The 18,311-nt window shown below is 33.1% G+C and overlaps 1 long non-coding RNA gene across 1 annotated transcript in view; it reads right to left on the bottom strand.

The window, feature by feature from the left end:
- LOC141549308 (uncharacterized) overlaps positions 1–18,311 on the bottom strand; it is a 45,162-nt gene that overhangs the window by 8,750 nt on the left and 18,101 nt on the right. Inside the window, exon 2 of the long non-coding RNA XR_012484318.1 lies at positions 15,178–15,298. This is a non-coding gene — a long non-coding RNA (uncharacterized LOC141549308). The remainder of the gene's footprint in view (positions 1–15,177; positions 15,299–18,311) is intronic.

The following is an 18,311-nucleotide window of genomic DNA, read 5'->3' as shown; positions in this document are numbered from 1 at the left end:
ATAAAGACAAGGACTTGCTGTGCTCTCCCCTAGCCCTCTACAAATTCCTTTAAATAGTGACTAAACAAATTTTAGAAATAAAAATCAAATAAATACATAAATCAAATAAAATAAAAAAATAAATCAACTTTTAATAAAATAGAGGACTTCTAAGAATTCCTAGGACAGGCAGAACATATTTTAGAGCATCAGAATACACACACACACACACACACACACACACACACACACACACACACACACACACACACACACACACACACAAAGTAGAACAATTTTCCAGCTGATAAAAATAGGAAAAGTCTGTGGTACCAGAGTGGGAGTCCAGCTTGCAGACTGGAGCAAGCCACATGAATTCAGGTCTAGCTCTGGCCTCAAACCCAATGCCAGTGCCAACAAAGCAGGGCACAGGGACCTTTGAATCAGCAACAACACTGATAGTTTCTAGACCTCTCAGCAAGAGACACCAAAAACAATTTGGGAGATTAGCAGCAAAACGATGTCTATTGGCTAAATTCAAAATTCAGGGAAATATTAAATTTCAATTAGAAATTAGCCTTATAAAGATGTCATTTTTTCCCCCAATCCATACTCTCAGACCTCAGGATAGCATTCCTTTTCAAGAGGAATTTATGCTTTCTGGTTCTCCTGGAGTAAAACCTTTTTTTTCCTCATTCACCTCTGTCTTTTATGGTGGAGTTTTATTCTGAGTAACCCAACTCAGGCTATTTATGAAAGATTGGCTTGATGCTTTTATATTTTAAAGTGAGCTAATATTTATAATGGATTAATATTGTTGAATATCTCCAAGTTGTAAAGACAAAGTGATTTCTTTGCAGAACAATCAATAGGAAAGGAGAGCAACATATACTTATCCTAAAGTATGTAGTAGTATACTTGTCCTTTTTCATTGTTAAACAGCCATCTTAAGCATAGCAAGGCAAGTTTATAATAGCAGTCCTCACATAACACTTTTATCTATGCTCCAATGACACAGTGAGGGCCCAGAGGAAGGATATTTATAGTAAGCAAGGCTCTATGTATTATGTAAAGGGAAAATTTTCTTCTAATTAACCTTCTCAGATTTATAATAAATGCATATTAGAATTCTCTGTGCATTTTATGTTGCTTTATAACAATCTCCTCATTTGTATGCTTCTATTCACCCCAAAAAGTAAATCATAACTTATTGTTAGTCCTTAATGATTGTTATTTATAGTTTTTATAAGAATTTACTCTACACCTATTGTTGAAAAGCTGCCTGAATATTCATTTTCCTTGACAAATGACCATAAAGATACAGATAGGAATTCTCAAAGAACAGTATTTTGTGAGAGCTTAACAAATCACTTAACTTTTCTGAATTTCCTCATTTGTAAAAAGGAGAATATGGATTAGATTACCTTTAAGGACTCTTTCTGGTCTACATTTATGATTCCATGATACTTTGCCTTATCTGTAAGGACATGATATGAGATAGAGAAGATAATCTAAAATACAGATTATTGACATATGCATAAGGCATTGTGCTTTGAAGATTAAAAATCATTAGGAAATGTATTTTGTAGTGGAAATTCCATTTACTCTTGATTGGAAAAGTATTGTTATACTGAAGGAAAAAAAATAAATCAACTTTTAATGAAATAGAGGACTTTTAAGAATTCCCAGGACAGCCAGGTGACACAGTGGATAGAGGCTCAGGCCTGGAGTCAAGAAGACTTGAGTTCAAATATGGCCTTAGATACTTATTAGTTGTGTGATCTTACGCAAGTCATTTAACCCTGTTTGTCTCAATTCCCTCATCTGTAAAATGATCTAGAGAAGGAAATGGTGAACCATTCCAATATCTTTGCCAAGAAAATCTCAAATAGAGTCACAAAGAGTTGGACACAACTAAAATGACTAAACAACATCAAAATAATGTTTGAATTGCTTAATTCAAATCTGTCCCCATTGAACCTTATATCATTGAGATCATAGAGGCAATCTAATTAGACAAAAAAATTCAATAATTAGACAAAAAATTAAGTCTTATTTTAAAACAATGGAAATATAAGGAAAGGAAGACATTGAGAGCAGAAGGGAAAGGGGAAGAAGAAGCCTATGGAAAACTATCTCACAAAATTTGGAAGAGAAGTTGTGACTGATACTTGAACCTCGTTCTTATCTAAGCCGAGAAAAATAGAAAAAAACATGTACATATATAGTATGGTACAGAAATATAATTTTCTCAACAGAGAATAAGAAAGAAAAGGGGAGAAGGAAGAAGGAGGAATTAGAGGAAGAACACAGAGGAAGAAGGGATTAGTCCTAAACTGAACAAACTCTTAGGATGTACAAAAGTTCTTTGTAAACTATAATGGGTGAAGAATGGGAATCTGAGGGAGTACCCATTAACTATGGAAGGGCAGAACAAATTATATATAATATATATATATGCATATATATATTATATTATATTATATTATATTATATTATGGGGATTATTAAGAGGATGATTTCAGAGAAGTTTGTATGAAATGATGCAGAGTGAAATAAATAGGACTGTGTGCAATTTTTACAATAATAATAATAATATTAGAAATCCAAAGAAATTTGAAAAACTTAGGAATCTGATCAATAAAATTAACAACCATTACAGCAGATTAATGATAAAAAAAAATGCTAGCCACCTACTGAAAAAGACATGGAAGATTCAGCTTGGCCATTATAGAACTTTGTTTCTTTGATTATACATATTTGCAATAAGGTTTTGTTTTATTTTTTCATGTTTTGGGGAGTTTTTACTTGTTTTTTGCATTAGCAATTGGGAGAGGAAAAGAGTTGAAGAAAAGACAGATTTTTGCTGTTCAAAAAATCTACTTAAAAATTTATTTTTAAAAAAGAGAAAGAATCAATTGTCTCGAAAGGCAGTTCTTTTTATTTCTCAGTGGTTCTAATTGCTACAAGGGTGTGTGTGTGTGTGTGTGTGTGTGTGTGTGTGTGTGTGTGTGTGTGTGTATTTTCCTGATAGCAAACCTAAATCTTCCTTTCTGCAACTTGGCCTAGGAGTCTAAAGAGAACAAGTCCAGAACAGAGTTCTTCAAATGTTTAGACAGCAAGTCTTGCTACATTTTTCCTTCTCTAAACTGATCCAAAGTTCTATTAAAACAATTTTCATATACAGTGATCTCAAAGGTCTCCCTTCTATAGATTTTTTTTTAGGTTCCCTTCTATATAGATGTTTTTCTTCTCCTGAAATATGTCACTCTAAATATAATTTTTCTTTATATTTTCTTCATTAATGTTTTTGGTTCATACATAAATGACTCTCATAAAGATCCTATAGAAATGAAAAGTGAGCTTATGGGAGATGAGAATCTGTACTAATGTGAGAAAATGTAGTGTATATGGCTAGAGGGGTAGGATACAATAGGTATCAAATAAATACTAAAGGCAAAAGAGGAGATATAAGGAATTTATTTTTTCTCCAATTTATAAAAACATTTGCTTGACAAACTCTCTGAAGACTGACTTTCTGGTTTTCCAGTAATCCATTGCATTTTGGCTTTATTCAAGACCAAGATCAAATGTTTTTAATGGCACTTGAGTTTTATTTTTCTCAGTTTGGGGAAAAAAAAAGTGGATATTTTGAAAGTAATTCCTGTCCCAGTTTTCAAATTCCACAATGGTTCTATTTTAGATGTTAGCAATAGAGGTTTCTATAATTATGATTCATTGGATTCCTTTATGTGGATAATATAATTGTCAATAAGAAAGATTCCCAGGTTTAGTTTCTTAGGACTCTTTTCTTTTTGGAAAGAGTTTCTTTTTGGAAACACACTTTCAGGAAATATCATAAACATTATACAAAATTTGGCACTGAGTTTAAATAACACTAGTGAAATTTGACTATATTGTGTGATCTCAAATTCTAATAAAGTCCTCACAAAATGACAAAAAAGTCTGTACAGTACTGTTTCCAAAGGCAGCAAGATGGCGCCGTAGATAAAGGCCCCAGACTGGAGTCAGGAAGACATCTTCCCAAAGTCAAATCTGGCTGCAGACATTTACTACTGTGTAATTCTGGGCAAGTCACTTAATCCCATTTGCCTCAGTTTTATCATCTATAAAATGAATGGGAGAAAGAAATGGCAAACTACTCTAGTATCTTTGCAAAAAAAAAAAAAAAAAAATCCAAATGAAGACTTGACTGAAAAACAACTCAATAACAAGTAGTACTTCCAGAAGCTAGGTGACTTAGTGAATAAAGTTCTGGGTCTGGAGTCTAAAAGACAAGAGTTTAAATTCAATCTCAGATATTTACTAGCTGTGTAATACTGGGGGTGTCTTTTAATTCCCTGTTTGACTTAATACTAGAGGAGGGAATGGCAAACCATTCCAGTAGATCAAGAAAATTTGATGGACAATACAATCCTCAGGGTCATGAAGAGTCAAACACAACTAAGTGACTGAGAAACAAGAAATTTTTCTTCTTCTTCCTCGGCAATTGGGGTTAAGTGACTTGCCCAAGGTCACACAGCTAAGAAGTGTTAAGTGTCTGAGGTCAGATTTGAACTCTAGTCCTCCTGAATTCAGGGCTGGTGCTCTATCCACTGCGCCACCTAGCTGCCCCAACAAGTACTACTTCTATTAGATATCTGTTATTTCAGCAATTTTATGAATTTTGAACATTCTGCTTATCTAAAATTTCATATTTTTGGTATATGACTATAAATATATGTTTGCATATGTGTATACATGCCTATGTCAATATATCTCTATATAGACATATATATTCTATGTTTAAGAATGGAAATTATTGTATATACGTATATATCTGTATATATATATATATATATATATATATATATATATATACATATATATATATATATATATAAACTGTTGCTAATCTATCTAAGGAATTTTTAAAAAGTAAAACAAAAGGTGACTGTTAAAACATGAAATAGTAGCAGTTAGTTAAGTGAGATGAATGCTACAAAATGAAAAAAAAAAGTAATACCCTGGAGAAATAAATGGCTAAACTTCTCTGGTCTCGGGCCTTTTTGTTGCAAGTCTCTCCTAAGAAAATGCAGTATCTCTATAATATAATCTGATAAATGTTGCTTAAGTTGTTTATTACACTACCTGAGGATCAATGTACTGTTCACAAACTGTGAAGAATTGCCTGCCTTTGGCAATAGGAGATACTTTTCAACTTCATGGGGCTGAACACTATGATTACCACTGATAAATCTCAAGTTTTCACTTGTAAAGACTGGCAGACTCTTCCCTTAGTACTGGCTGAGGGTCATCAGTCCTGCATGGATGAGGTTGACTTGACAAGCAGAAGAGTCCCAGCAGTCGTCTAGCAAACAAAGCATAGATCTTTTATAGAATAAATCCTGTCCCCATTGAATTTTCCATGTTTTCTAAGTCCTGATTTGCTAAATGATGGATACTCCTAACTCAATCTTTTCTGCATCCTTCAAATTAGGTCTCCTTGCTCTCAAACCAAACAATCTGAATCCTGGTGAAAGACAACAGTTTGAACTTCATTAGATACTTCTGTTCTGTTTTTTTTTCCCCTCAGTTCAGAAACAGAATATCAGAGGTGAAAGCAGTATGTTAGAGTTTCTCATTGTTACATTCTTAATTTGAGCATTTTCATATTGAAAATGTATTGTTGATTATTGAGATGTAGGAGCGTGATGGAGCAAATGTTAATAATATAGATTTACTTAATATAATAATAATATGGATTGAAAGTTTTGTACATACGCTTACATATTTTACCCAGAGAGACTTTCATTATTACCAACATATCACTTGTTGAAAGAGACCTCAAAACTCTCCTGGCATAAAACATACCACCCAATAATTTGGGTATGTGATGTGAGTGTAAATGTAATGCTATAATTGTGAGCTTGTGTAACTAGATGGTGGTGTCTTCAAAAATAGTGGGGAGACTGAGAGGTTAAATTATTGGGAGTAGAAATAATGGTGTCTATTTTTGTGGCATTGTCTTTGAGATTCAACTAAGGGACTTCTGGTTCTAAATATCTAGTAAGAGATTGAAAATGTAGGATTAAACCTCAGAAGAAATATGAAGGTTAGATTTATAGATTTTACAATTATCTGCATTGCGATGATAACTGAGCCCAAGGGAATTGGGAAAGAAAAAAAAAAAAAGGAATATTAGCATCAAGGACAAAGAATTGGGAGGGGTGAAACATACAGTCAAAAAAAATGACAAAAATAATAGTCCAGCAGAGAAGAATGAGGAAGAGTCACATGGTTAAATGGAGAACCAAGAGAGAAGTGGCATGAAAACCCAGAATGAGGTGAGCATCATTGTTGATGACCAACAATGTCAATGCAGCAGAAAGATCAAGATAGTTAAGGAATAATCAGAAAACTAAACCAGGCAATTAAGAGATTATAACTTTGAAAAGAACCTTATTGCAGAAGATTTGGAAGAGTAATGAGAGAGAAAGTAAAGATACAGAGCATAGATTCAAAGTCTTAAGGATGGCAAGCTTTTAAGTTATTTGAAGGCAATTATCATGTCATCCTGAACTTTTCACTTTCCCAGGCTTAATGTTCCCAGTTTTTTCAACCAGTCTTCAAATGACACAACTTAATAGTCTTCACCATTCTTGTGGTCCTGCTCTGGATACTTCAGCTTATCAATTTCTTTACTGAAATGTGGTTATAATAACTGAATATAATACTAGGTAAAAAAGAGCCTAAATTATCAAATGATGCTCAAGTCACTTAACCACAAGAAAATAAGAGTATAGACTGAAAGGGAGGGGGAAAATTAAATCTAAAGAATACATAAAAAGAACTGAAAGATCTTGATAAGTAATGGGATATGATGAATAAAGGATACTTCTAGCTTTGGAGAACACCAATCTTACTACTAGCAGTGATGGAGAATGACAAATTTGATGGAAAGATTGCAAGGTTTGTTTGAGAAATAACAACTTTGGGTGGAAAAAATGAACATGCCTTGACACAAATGTGAAACTGCAGGATATTTGAAAGGTCAGGGATAAAGTTCTAAATTTGGAAATCATCAATACAGATAGCATAGTTAAAGACTTCTTTCATGTCCACCTTCATACTATTTCACAAAAATACAGAATCTTAATGTTGGATAGCACTTTTGATTTTATGTAGTCCAAATCTTACTTAAGGATCTTCTTTATGACATTACTGATAATTGGAAATAATCTGGCTTTTTCCTGAAGATCTCCATTGAGAGATAAATTACTGTCTCTCCAGGCAGCCCATTAATTACTTTTGGACAACTTCAAGTTTTAGAAATGTTTTCATTCAAATCTGCCTCTCTATAATTTCTATTCTTTTTCACTGGAACCTCTAAGGTCAAAGAGAATAAGTGAACTGTAATCCTTTTGCCACATGACAACTCTTCAATTAACCGAGGATTTTCCCTTCCAATCCTAAATCATAGGATCTTCTCTATTTTAAGATTAGATTAAGATTGTGAAATTGGATTTTTTAAAATCTTTTTTAAAACCTCCTATTAACAAATCCATAAATTGAGGTATCCAGATCCACATGTTATAACTTCCAGACATCTTTCTCTATCCTATGCATCCCTTATGTCTATAAATGTCTAAAACTTATAATCATGAAAATTTTACCATTCCTCCTTGTAAGGAATGTTATTTTATTAGACTCCAAACAAAAACTAGTTTTTGTCTTTCTTTATATTCCCAGTACTTAAAAATGTTATTCATCCTTCATTTTGGAAGTAACATTATAGGGTAATATCTTGACTGAAACATGAGTTGGATTTATATATGTATATGTGTGTATATATATATGTGTGTATGTGTGTGTATTATTGTTCTATTAAAAATAAGCTTTTTGAGTACAAGAATAACTTTTATTTTTGCAAAAAGTTTTGCAAATTTGTTTTGCATTTATTTTCAGTAAATTCTCTTCCAAGCCTCACTAACACTAGAGGGGTTGATTTCAAGAGCAGGATTGATAATCATCAGGATACTAAAGTCAATTTTAAGGAGTTGGGAGAGGTGGAATGGTTCTAGGACTGTAGGTTACAAGCCCTCACTAGCCAGATTTCCTTGTGATTATGAGTTGATACCAGTTACTCAGCAACACAGTTTACTGATAACTGGTCTGATAAAACTTGTGACAAAACATCTTCCTATAAAAAGTTCCTATAAATTACTGTAAAAAAAAAAAAAAAGGTCTGAAACCCCAGCAGCAAGAGATAGAAAGAGAAATTCCATTTAAAATAATAGTAGGTAATATAAAATATTTGGGAATCTACTTGCCAAGACAAACCCAGGAACTATATGAACATAATTATAAAACAATTTTCCCACAAATAATCAGATATAAAGAATTAGAAAATATCAATTGCCCATGGGTAGGCCAAGCTAATATAATGAAAATTTCAATTCTACCAAATTTAATCTACTTATTCAGTGCCATATCATTCAAACTACAAAAAATATTTTACAGAACTTACAAAATTCATCTAGAATAATAAAAGTCCAAGAATATCAAGGGAAGAAATGAAAAAAAAAATGCAAAGGAAGGAGCCTAGCCATACCTGATCTTAAACTATATTATAAAGTAGCAGTCATCAAAACTAGTTGTTACTAGCTAAGAAATAGAGTGAAAGATCAGTAAGTAAGTTAGATACACAAGATATAAAGGTCAATGACTATAATAATCTAATGTTTGATAAAAACAAAGACTTCAATTTCTGGGATTAAAAACTCACTATCTGACAAAAACTGCTTGGAAAACTGCAAAATAGTATGACAGAAACTAGGCATTGACCAATATCTTACCATACTGCTATACCAAGATAAGGTCAAAATGAGTACATGATTTAGACATAAAAGGTGATGCCGTAAGTAAATTAGGAGATCAAGGAATAGTTTATCTATGAGGTTTGGGGAGAAGAGAAGACTTTAGCTCCAAAAAAGGAGATACAGTACATTATAAAATGCAAGATGAATAATTTTAATTACATTGAATTAAAAAGTTTTTGTACCTGCAAAACTAATGCAAACAATATAAGAAGGGAGGCAGAGAGCTGGGAAACAATTTTTATAGACAATATTTCTGATAAAGGCCTCATTTCTCAAATTTATACAGAACTAAGTCAAATTTATAAGAATACAAGTCATTCCCCAATTAATAAATGGTCAAAGAATATGAATAGGCAGTTTTCAGATGAAACTGATGAAGAAATTAAAGCCATTTGTAGTCAGATGAAAAGCATGTTCAAAATCACTACTAATTAAGGAATTATAAATTAAAACAACTCTAAGGTACCCCCTCATACCTATCAGATTGGCTAATATGACAGAAAAGGAGAACAATAAATGTTAAAGCGGGTGTGGAAAAATCAGAAAAATAATGCATTGTTGGTAGAGTTTCTAACAATTCTGGAGAACAATTTGGAATTATGCCCAAAAGACTATCAAACTGTGTACACCCTTTGACCCAGTAAAACCTCTACTATCAATACCTCATAAAAAGTAGGAAAAGGACCCACATGTGTAAAAATATTTATAGTAGTTCTCTTTGTGGTGACAAAGAATTGGAAGTTAAGAGAATGACCTTGGGGATTGACTAAAGAACTTGGGGTATATGCATGTAATGAAATAAGATATAGGCAGTTTTCAGAAAAACCTGGAAAGACTTACATGAACTGATGCTGAGTGAAGGGAACACAATCAGAAGAACATTGTATATAATAATAGCAATATTGTGCATATGATCAACTTTGATAGTCTTTGTTCTCAGCAATACAATGATCTAAGACAATTCTAAGACTCATGAGGGAAAATGTTGTACACATGCAGAGAAAGCACTATGAAGTCTGAATACACATCAAAATACTCTATTTTAATTTTTTTTTGCTTTTTTTTTTCCTCATGGTTTTTCTCTTTTACTCTTTTACAACATGACTGTGGATATATTTAATGTGATTGTACATGTATAATCAATAGTAGATTGATTGCCATTTTCAAAATGGTCAAAGGGAGGGAGTAGGAAAAAATATCAAAATCTTAAAAAGGTGTCAAAAACTAAAAAAAAAAAAATTAAAGCAGTTTAATCACTGTCTCCCATAAGTACATATGGAATCCAAGGAAAAGTGGGTTCAAGTATAAAAACAGCAAATTTCCAAAGGGCTAAATCACAGCTCTTGCTTAGACATAGTGTTTTGTTTGTTTCCATGCAGAGGTCTGAAGGCTCACTTTTCTCAGTTTGTCTAGTTTATCCTTATATCCCAAACATTATGTCATCTGTTTCTAGGCTACTGTTTAGTCCTTGGACATTGATTGGAAGCCTTTCATCATCCTGTCCTGAAAGATATGTTCACAAAACCCAAGATACACATTCAGTTGAGACATTGCCTCTGTAAGCAAACATCCTGGCCCTAACATCAAGACCATATCTAGAAGCAGGCTTGAAGAATGAGCAAATAAGAAATAATATTAATTCCATCATAAAAAAGCTATTATAGTGACCTAGAATTTAAGACATAATCCCAGAGGAAGAGATTGATTCCAAAATATCTATAATCAAAGCCTAAACAAACAAACAAAACACAGCTTGTGGACAAATTGAACCAGAATTTCTAGAAGTAATAAATCAAGACATTTTTAAGAGTCAGAATGCTTTTTTTAATAAATAAAAGAAAATAAAGTGTTAGAAAGGAAAAATTGGAAAAGAAATGAACTATAGAAGAAAGAGTTGGAAAATATATCAACAGCTTGGCAAATGAGATGTAAAATCCTGCCAAAACAATAAATTCCCTGAAAATTAGGATGAACCAAATAGAAGTCAATGATTCCATAAGACAAAAAGAAATATTTTAAAAGCCAAAAGATTTAAAAAGATTAAGAGATAGAAGATATTTCATAGCAAAAAAAGAAAAAGCCTGAAAAACATAATGAGGAGATATCATGTAATCTTTGAACTTCCTAAAATCCATGACAAAAAAAAGAGCCTACATAGTGTAGTTCAAAAAATAATGGAAAAAAATACCTAGATCTTCTTGAACAAAAGGATAAAGTAGAAATAGAATTCAATGGTCTGCTCCTAAAAGAAATCCCCAAATTAAAAATCCCATAAAAATGTTAGCCAAAATCCACAGCTTTTCAAGTCAAAAGAGGGACAAAAAATCACACATTATCCGAAAGAAAAAAAAAATTAAAAATGGAGCACACAACCATACATATCTTAGCAACTACTTTAGCAATGAATGAAGAGTTTGGAATATGATATTCCAGAAGGCAAATTGTTAGAGGCTTACAAACAAGAATAACTTATCCAAAACAATTGAATATGTTCCTCCGGGGGGAAAATTCAGTCTTTAATGAAATAGAGTACTTCCAAGTATTTCTGATAAAAAGACCAGAACTTTGAAATGCAAACACAGTAGTTAAGAGAAACATAAGAGAGAACAATGACAAAAATCATTATAAGAGGCTAAACAAGGTTACATAGTTTACAGTCTAATACTGAAAGATGTTATGTGACCCTCAGAATCTTATCATAATTAAGAGTGATAGAGGAAGTCAAATTAGATAAAGAGTCTGAAAATGATTGTGTTGTAATTTGATGATCTTAAAAGCAAGAATGCAAAGAGTGAAGAGAAATAGGAGAAAAAAGAGAGGATGGATGGGAACATTTTTCACATAATCTGTATATACAAAAAGAAGCCTATACTAACAAAGAGAAATAAGAGATAGAGGCATTGTGGGCAATAATTGAAATTCACTCTCATTTGAATTGATCAAAAGAGAAAAGAATACACATACACATAGACACACACACAGAGTTGACTACAGAAATATATTTCATTAAACAGGGAAATAGAAGGAAAAATGGAAAGGAAAAATAGGAAATAGGATAGATTAAGAAAAGTGGTGGTCCCAGATCCTTGGGATGCAAAATAATATATAATTATAATAGCAATTTTTGTGGTGTCAGAGAATAGGAAAATGAGGAGATGCCCATCAATAGAATGAACAATAGCTGAACAAATTACGAAATATGAATGTGATAAAATATAACTGTGTCTTGAAGAATTGATAAAGAGGATGGTTTCAGGGAAAGCCTCTGAATATTTGTATGAACTGATAAAGAATGAAATTGTTAGGACATCTAGTTGGTGTAGTGAATAAGGCACCAGCCCTGAAGTCAGGAGGATCTGAGTTCAAATGTGGCCTCAGTCACTTAACACTGGGCAAGTCATTTAACCCCAGCCTCAGGGGAAAAAAAAAAAAGAATGAAATTACCAGAGCCTGGAGAACATATATTTATACTATAACAGTAATGTAAAAGAAAATAACTTTGGAAGTCTAAGAGAATCTGATGAATACAATAACCAACTTTTGATCCATAGGATTCAGAATGAAACATGGTAGTCACCGCTTGATAAAGAAGAGATGAATTCAAAGTGGAGATTAAGATTTTGTCTCCAATGCAAAATAATATTTTTTTCTTTGGATATACATACTCATTAAAAGGAATTTAGTTTTCTTTCTTTTTCAGTGAGATAGAGAAAAGTGACAGGGAGAGAAAATAGATTTTTATCAATTTAAAACAAAACAAATACTGAAAGAAAAAAGAAAAGAGGGGTTATAAGAAAGTCAGATTAAAAAATATTTTGGGTAGCATGATTCAAAAGTAAAATTTAAAAAAATTAAGAGAAAGAAAAGTAAAATTAACCATATAGAAGTTTCATATGTATATAACATCAATATTTTTTTATTTTATTTATAAATTTTTGACAGTATATATGCATGAGTAATTTTTTTTATAACATTATTCCTTGTATTCATTTTTCCAAATTATCCCCTACGTCCTCTACTCCCTCCCCTAGATGACAGGCAATCCCATACATTTTACATGTGTTACAGTAAAACCTAGATACAATATATGTGTGTAAATCCCATTTTCTTGTTGTACATTAAGTATTAGATTTCGAAGGTGTTAAGTAACCTGGGTAGATAGACAGTAGTGCTAACAATTTACATTCACTTCCCAGTGTTCCTTCTCTGGGTGTAGTTGTTTCTGTCTATCATTGATCAACTGGAAGTGAATTGGATCTTCTTTATATAACATCAATATTTTAAGAAAGCTGTGAGGTTCTGTGTAATGTGCTCTCCTGGCAGTTACAATTACTAGTCTGTCCTAGATCCACCAGAGTACCTTTGACCACTGTCCTTTGCAGTGTGAACTCTACCCGGCTCGCCTCCTCTGAGGCCTTCTAAGGTCTCTGGCCACAATCTCTTGAATCTATAGCTTAATAACCCGTAGCGCACTCAAGAACAACCACGTGTAATCTTAAAAGCCTTTATTATACCTACTCACATAATGCCCTAACTGATGCCCTGACTTGTTGGTTCTCAAGTGAACACCTGGTCAGAAGACCAATGTGTTCACTACCAAAACCCTTACCTCTTTTGGCTATCCATCTTGGCTTGGCCACCCAGGCTAGGAAGCCAAGGTGAAGAACGCCAGGTTAAAGAGAGAGCACCTGCTGCCTGCAGTGGGCTTACATAGGGCCTGTGAGGTCACACAAACAGCTAATCAGCGAGAGAGTCACCCATTACGAAGCTATCTCAATATGGCCAGGATCCCGCCCAAGGGCAGTCCTAATATCCACAGAAATTACTTCTGGGTCTCAATGATGCGCTGTGGTGCAGCCCATTTAAAGGCTCCTTACAGTTCTGGATCTTGTTTTTAAAAATTTAAATAAAATTATTTTCATTTGAACATAGAAAAGAACTGGTTACTGACATAGAAGTAATTTAATTTTTCATTATTAAATTTTATATTTAGTTTATGGAATAAAACAATCATTTCCATAACATAATAAAATAAAAAGATGACAAATCTATGATTCCCAACTTACTATTCCTTTGAAATATAAAACAAAATTAACATGTATATATATTTTTTCTTCCCTACCCCCAATACTGGTTATCATTAGACACACATAGGTACATATGTGTAAAATTATTCCATACATACTTCTATTTACCAACTCTTTCTTTGGATAAAGATAGTGTCTTTCTTCATATGTCTTTTATAGTTAATTTGCATATTCAAAATAACAATAATAGCTAGAAAAGAAAGAATATGTATAGATTTCAGTCCAGGATGGAATTTGATCTTTTTTCTCCCCATGTTAACAGATAGATAATGCATATATATATATGTATGTATACACAGATATATGTATATACATATACGTGTATATATATAAACAGAATCATCTGCTAAAATAACACTAGTCTTCAAGTCAAGAAGATCAGTGTCCAAGTCCTGCTTCTGGCACAAAATAATTTCCTAACCTTCCGTAAATCACTTAAACAGCATTCAATACTTCTAGGCACTTCTCCAAGTCTGACTATTCAGCATATTTACTGATGTGCCTTGGTAAAGATCCTTTCTATACTACAATAATGCACTACTTTTATATAGAGGAATCAAAATTAACTAGGGGAAAAAGAGTAAGACATATATACAGGAATCATTTAATCAGACAACAAAGACTTATTAAGCACTACTATGCTCCAGGCAATATGGTAAAACATTGGAGATATAAAAAAAGGCAAAAGGTAATCCCTGTCCTCATGGAGTTCATAGTCTAATGAAGGAGATAGCAAGCAAACATGTACGGAAGTATGTTTAAGATAACTAGGAAACATTAAGAAAGGGAAGCATTAGAGTTAAGAGAGTGGGAAAAGTTTCCTGTAAAAAGTGGGATTTCAGTTGAAACTTGGAGGAAGCCAAGGGAGGGGCATAAAGAGAAATTGAACATTCTAGGGATATGGGGCAGACAGAAAATTCTCAGAGATGAGAGATAAATGTCTTAATCACAGAATAGCAAAGAAGCCAGAATCACTAGAACATAAAAATATAGAGAGAGGAGTAAAAAGACTTAAATGGGAGAATAGGTTATGAAGAGCTTTGAACATTAAACTAAGAATTTTATATTTGATTCTACAGGTTTAGATAGGCACACATTAGAATTTATTGAATAGTAATGGAGGCTAAGAGGTGCACATATATGATTGGAATATGTTAGAATAGGACCTGTGCTTTAGGGAAATCACTTTGGTGGCAGAATAGAGATTGAACTGGTGTAGGGATACTTACCACGAGGCTATGCCATAGTCCAGACACCAGCACTACTGTGATGGCAGAATCAGGTGGGAGAAGGAGTATTTGAAAAATGTTGCAAAGGTGAGATCAATAGTCCTCAGCAGCAGTTTGGATACTGGGGGAGAAAAAGGAGTGACGGATGGTGAGAGATAGTGAGAAGTCAAGAAAGAAACCTAAATTGTGTGCCTGAAGGAGTGGGAGGATGGTGATGTCATCCAAAGCAATAGGGAAATTTTGTAGGGGAGAGGGTCTAAAGGTAAAGAGAATAAGTTCAATTTGGGCATGTCTACTATACACCCAGTTTGAAATATGTAAAACAGACTCCATTGATAGTAGCAATCTGCTTTGCAATGTGATTGACTGCTTGAAGAATTGAGCATTTATTTTCATATGTTAGAAACACTTGGCAGAAAGATCTCATGTAAAATCTATTTGTATACGCTTATGTTACAACTGCTACTAGACAATTAGCCAATGCAGTCTGTGTATTTGATCTCTGTGTAGCTCCCCATTAGTGCCGATAGGAATTATGTAGGTACAACAAGAGGAAAAGTGTCCCCAATGTCTTTTACACAGAAACAGATTTAATACAGAAAAAAATCTGTCAGGAATAATCAGCAACAAGCTGTGGCTATGTGAAATCTGCACTAGAAGTCATCAGCAGAGCCCAGCTGCTATTTTCTTCTATACTCACAGCCCCCAGACTAAAGTATGGGTTCTTTGATAGCTTGTGACAACCAAAAAAAGTCTGTCAAAACCATTTCTGGTATCTCTTGGGAGATACATTTGCATACTTCTTTCCATACTTTATGGAGCAATCTCGTTGATTTGGGTAGAGTGGGGCATATTGTGAACTCTCCGTGCCTCCTCCTTCTTCCTCTGGAATTCCCATCCCTACAAAACTACCTGAGAAAATTTATCCCATGTTCTGAAAGCCTTCATTTAGGTTGCTTAATGTTCCATAAATGCTAGTAACGTTCTTGGGCTGTTTGTTTGTTCCAGAGTCAGAAAGCATTTCTTATGTGCTCACCATTTGCCAGGCTAATGGTGCTAAGATGGCAATACAAAGAAAGTAAATAAATAAATACCTACATACATTAAAAACACTTGCCTTCAAGAAACATACATTTGGCAATGTGTAAATAAATAAATAGGTACACACATACACTATATAATCAGAATAAATGAAGGCTATCTTACTCTTACTCCATGATACTCATTGTTTATTTCTTCCACTCATTCAATGCATCGTAGAAATCCTTTTTGCTGAAAACAATATAACATATGGCATGGATAGCTTGTATCAGAGTCAGGAATACATGAGTACAAGTTGTATATTGGATATATACTACTTTTGAGACCATGGTTAAGTCATTCAACTTTTCATATGTGCACATGTGCAAGCACACATGCACACACACAAAGTGATTGCCGATCTTCATTGATTTATATATTAGGAGATCGTTATAAAACCCAAATTACAGAATTGTAGAAATATTTCTGTATATGCGTATGAATACATGTACATATATTTCTCTGATTTTTCATATATATTTACATGTGTGTGAGCATATATAAATGCATATATATTATGCCCTTGCATAATATATATGTATATGTATGTGGAGAAAATAGAGAACAATAATAAGAGACAGAGAGAGAGAGAGAAGAGACTTTTTGAATGTAATCCTTCTTTAGTAATATGTTATAACCTATTGTCACTCACCATATGTCTTTCCACTACTCTGCAATTTCGATTCTTATGGGATTGTGGTATTTAATGCCACATAGTATCATCTAAAGCTTACTATTAAAATGAGGAGGAAATATTGATAGTCATAAGCACTATGAAATTTCCCAAATGCAATCTTCTAGCCAAATTTCTTCTTTCTATTTTATACTTAGTTCATATTCCTAATTGTATACACTGCAGCATCCTATACTGCAGTACCTGTCCCAAGATTTTAAATGGATTAATTCAACAAGTTCCATCAATCTTCATAATCTTAATTTACCTGAAAAAGTAATTATTAATTAGGCATTCTGTATCCTTGAGGCATTTATCATGTATATGATGTCTTTGAGGAAGGCCTGAATTATTTTTCAGTTGTTACCAGTAAAATTGATGTTACCAGTGCAATATTATCCTCAACCAGAAATATCTAGATGAACTTCTTGTCAGATTTTTAAAATACTGAAAATTTAGTATAGTTCAACAAAGATTATATCATCTTCACAAGTTAAAAAAAATTGTTGAATGAGACTCTTTAAAAAGTAATTTTGCTCTACACTTTAATCAGTGGGGTTCTTTTGATTGCTTTTTTGGGGGTAACATTGTTCATGATTTTTGCCCTAACTTAACTAAGAAACTCAAATCAGTAAGTATTAGAGCTGCTTTGTCCCTGAGATTTACTAACAATAGAGGTGAGGAGGACTGATGTACCTTGATAAGGGCAATCTTCATCAGCAAGAATAATGATTTTTGAATCAGCATTGGTGTCTATAATAGTGACAACAATAGCAGGGGAAGAGGTTACAGCAACAATGCAGTAGAGAAGCAGTCAGTGCTGAAAAGGAAATGAAAAGCGGGATGGTCAAGGTCATGGCTTTAGTAAATATTTACAGAAGCAGAGAACATAAAAAAAAAAAAAAAAGCTTCATGATCACACCAAGGAGATATAAGTAATAGAATTTAAAGTAGCATTTGTTCAGAAGTGGAAACAGGAATTCAGACAAGAGAGGTTTCCCCAGATGTAACCCAAAGCAAATTATAGAGAAGCCCCTCCTTTCTGAGATTTCACCTATTGGAACAAGAGTCTGTATAAGTGTCATATGCATTTTGAGCCTAAAATAACCTTTATCCATGACTTCTTTAATATAATTTATTCTGCTATTTTGTTCTTTCCAATGAAATATCTTTGTTATTTTGATTTATGTATGTTGATAAAAAAGAAAAAAAAAAAGAAAGGCACTGGATAGTAGGTCAAACCATTATACTGAGGCTTATAAAAGGAGTATTGATTTCCTTGGTACTTCAATGGGTGTGTAAACTCATGGAATTCATTTTTGTCTTTGGTAGTTTTTGTTCACTTTTTTTAGTTAATCCTCCACAGTCAGGCACCCAATGT

This window comes from Sminthopsis crassicaudata, chromosome 1, assembly GCF_048593235.1.
Source record: "Sminthopsis crassicaudata isolate SCR6 chromosome 1, ASM4859323v1, whole genome shotgun sequence".
NCBI lineage: Eukaryota > Metazoa > Chordata > Mammalia > Dasyuromorphia > Dasyuridae > Sminthopsis > Sminthopsis crassicaudata.
Note: the sequence above shows the minus strand (reverse complement) of the source record. Positions and strands in the feature narration are given on the sequence as shown.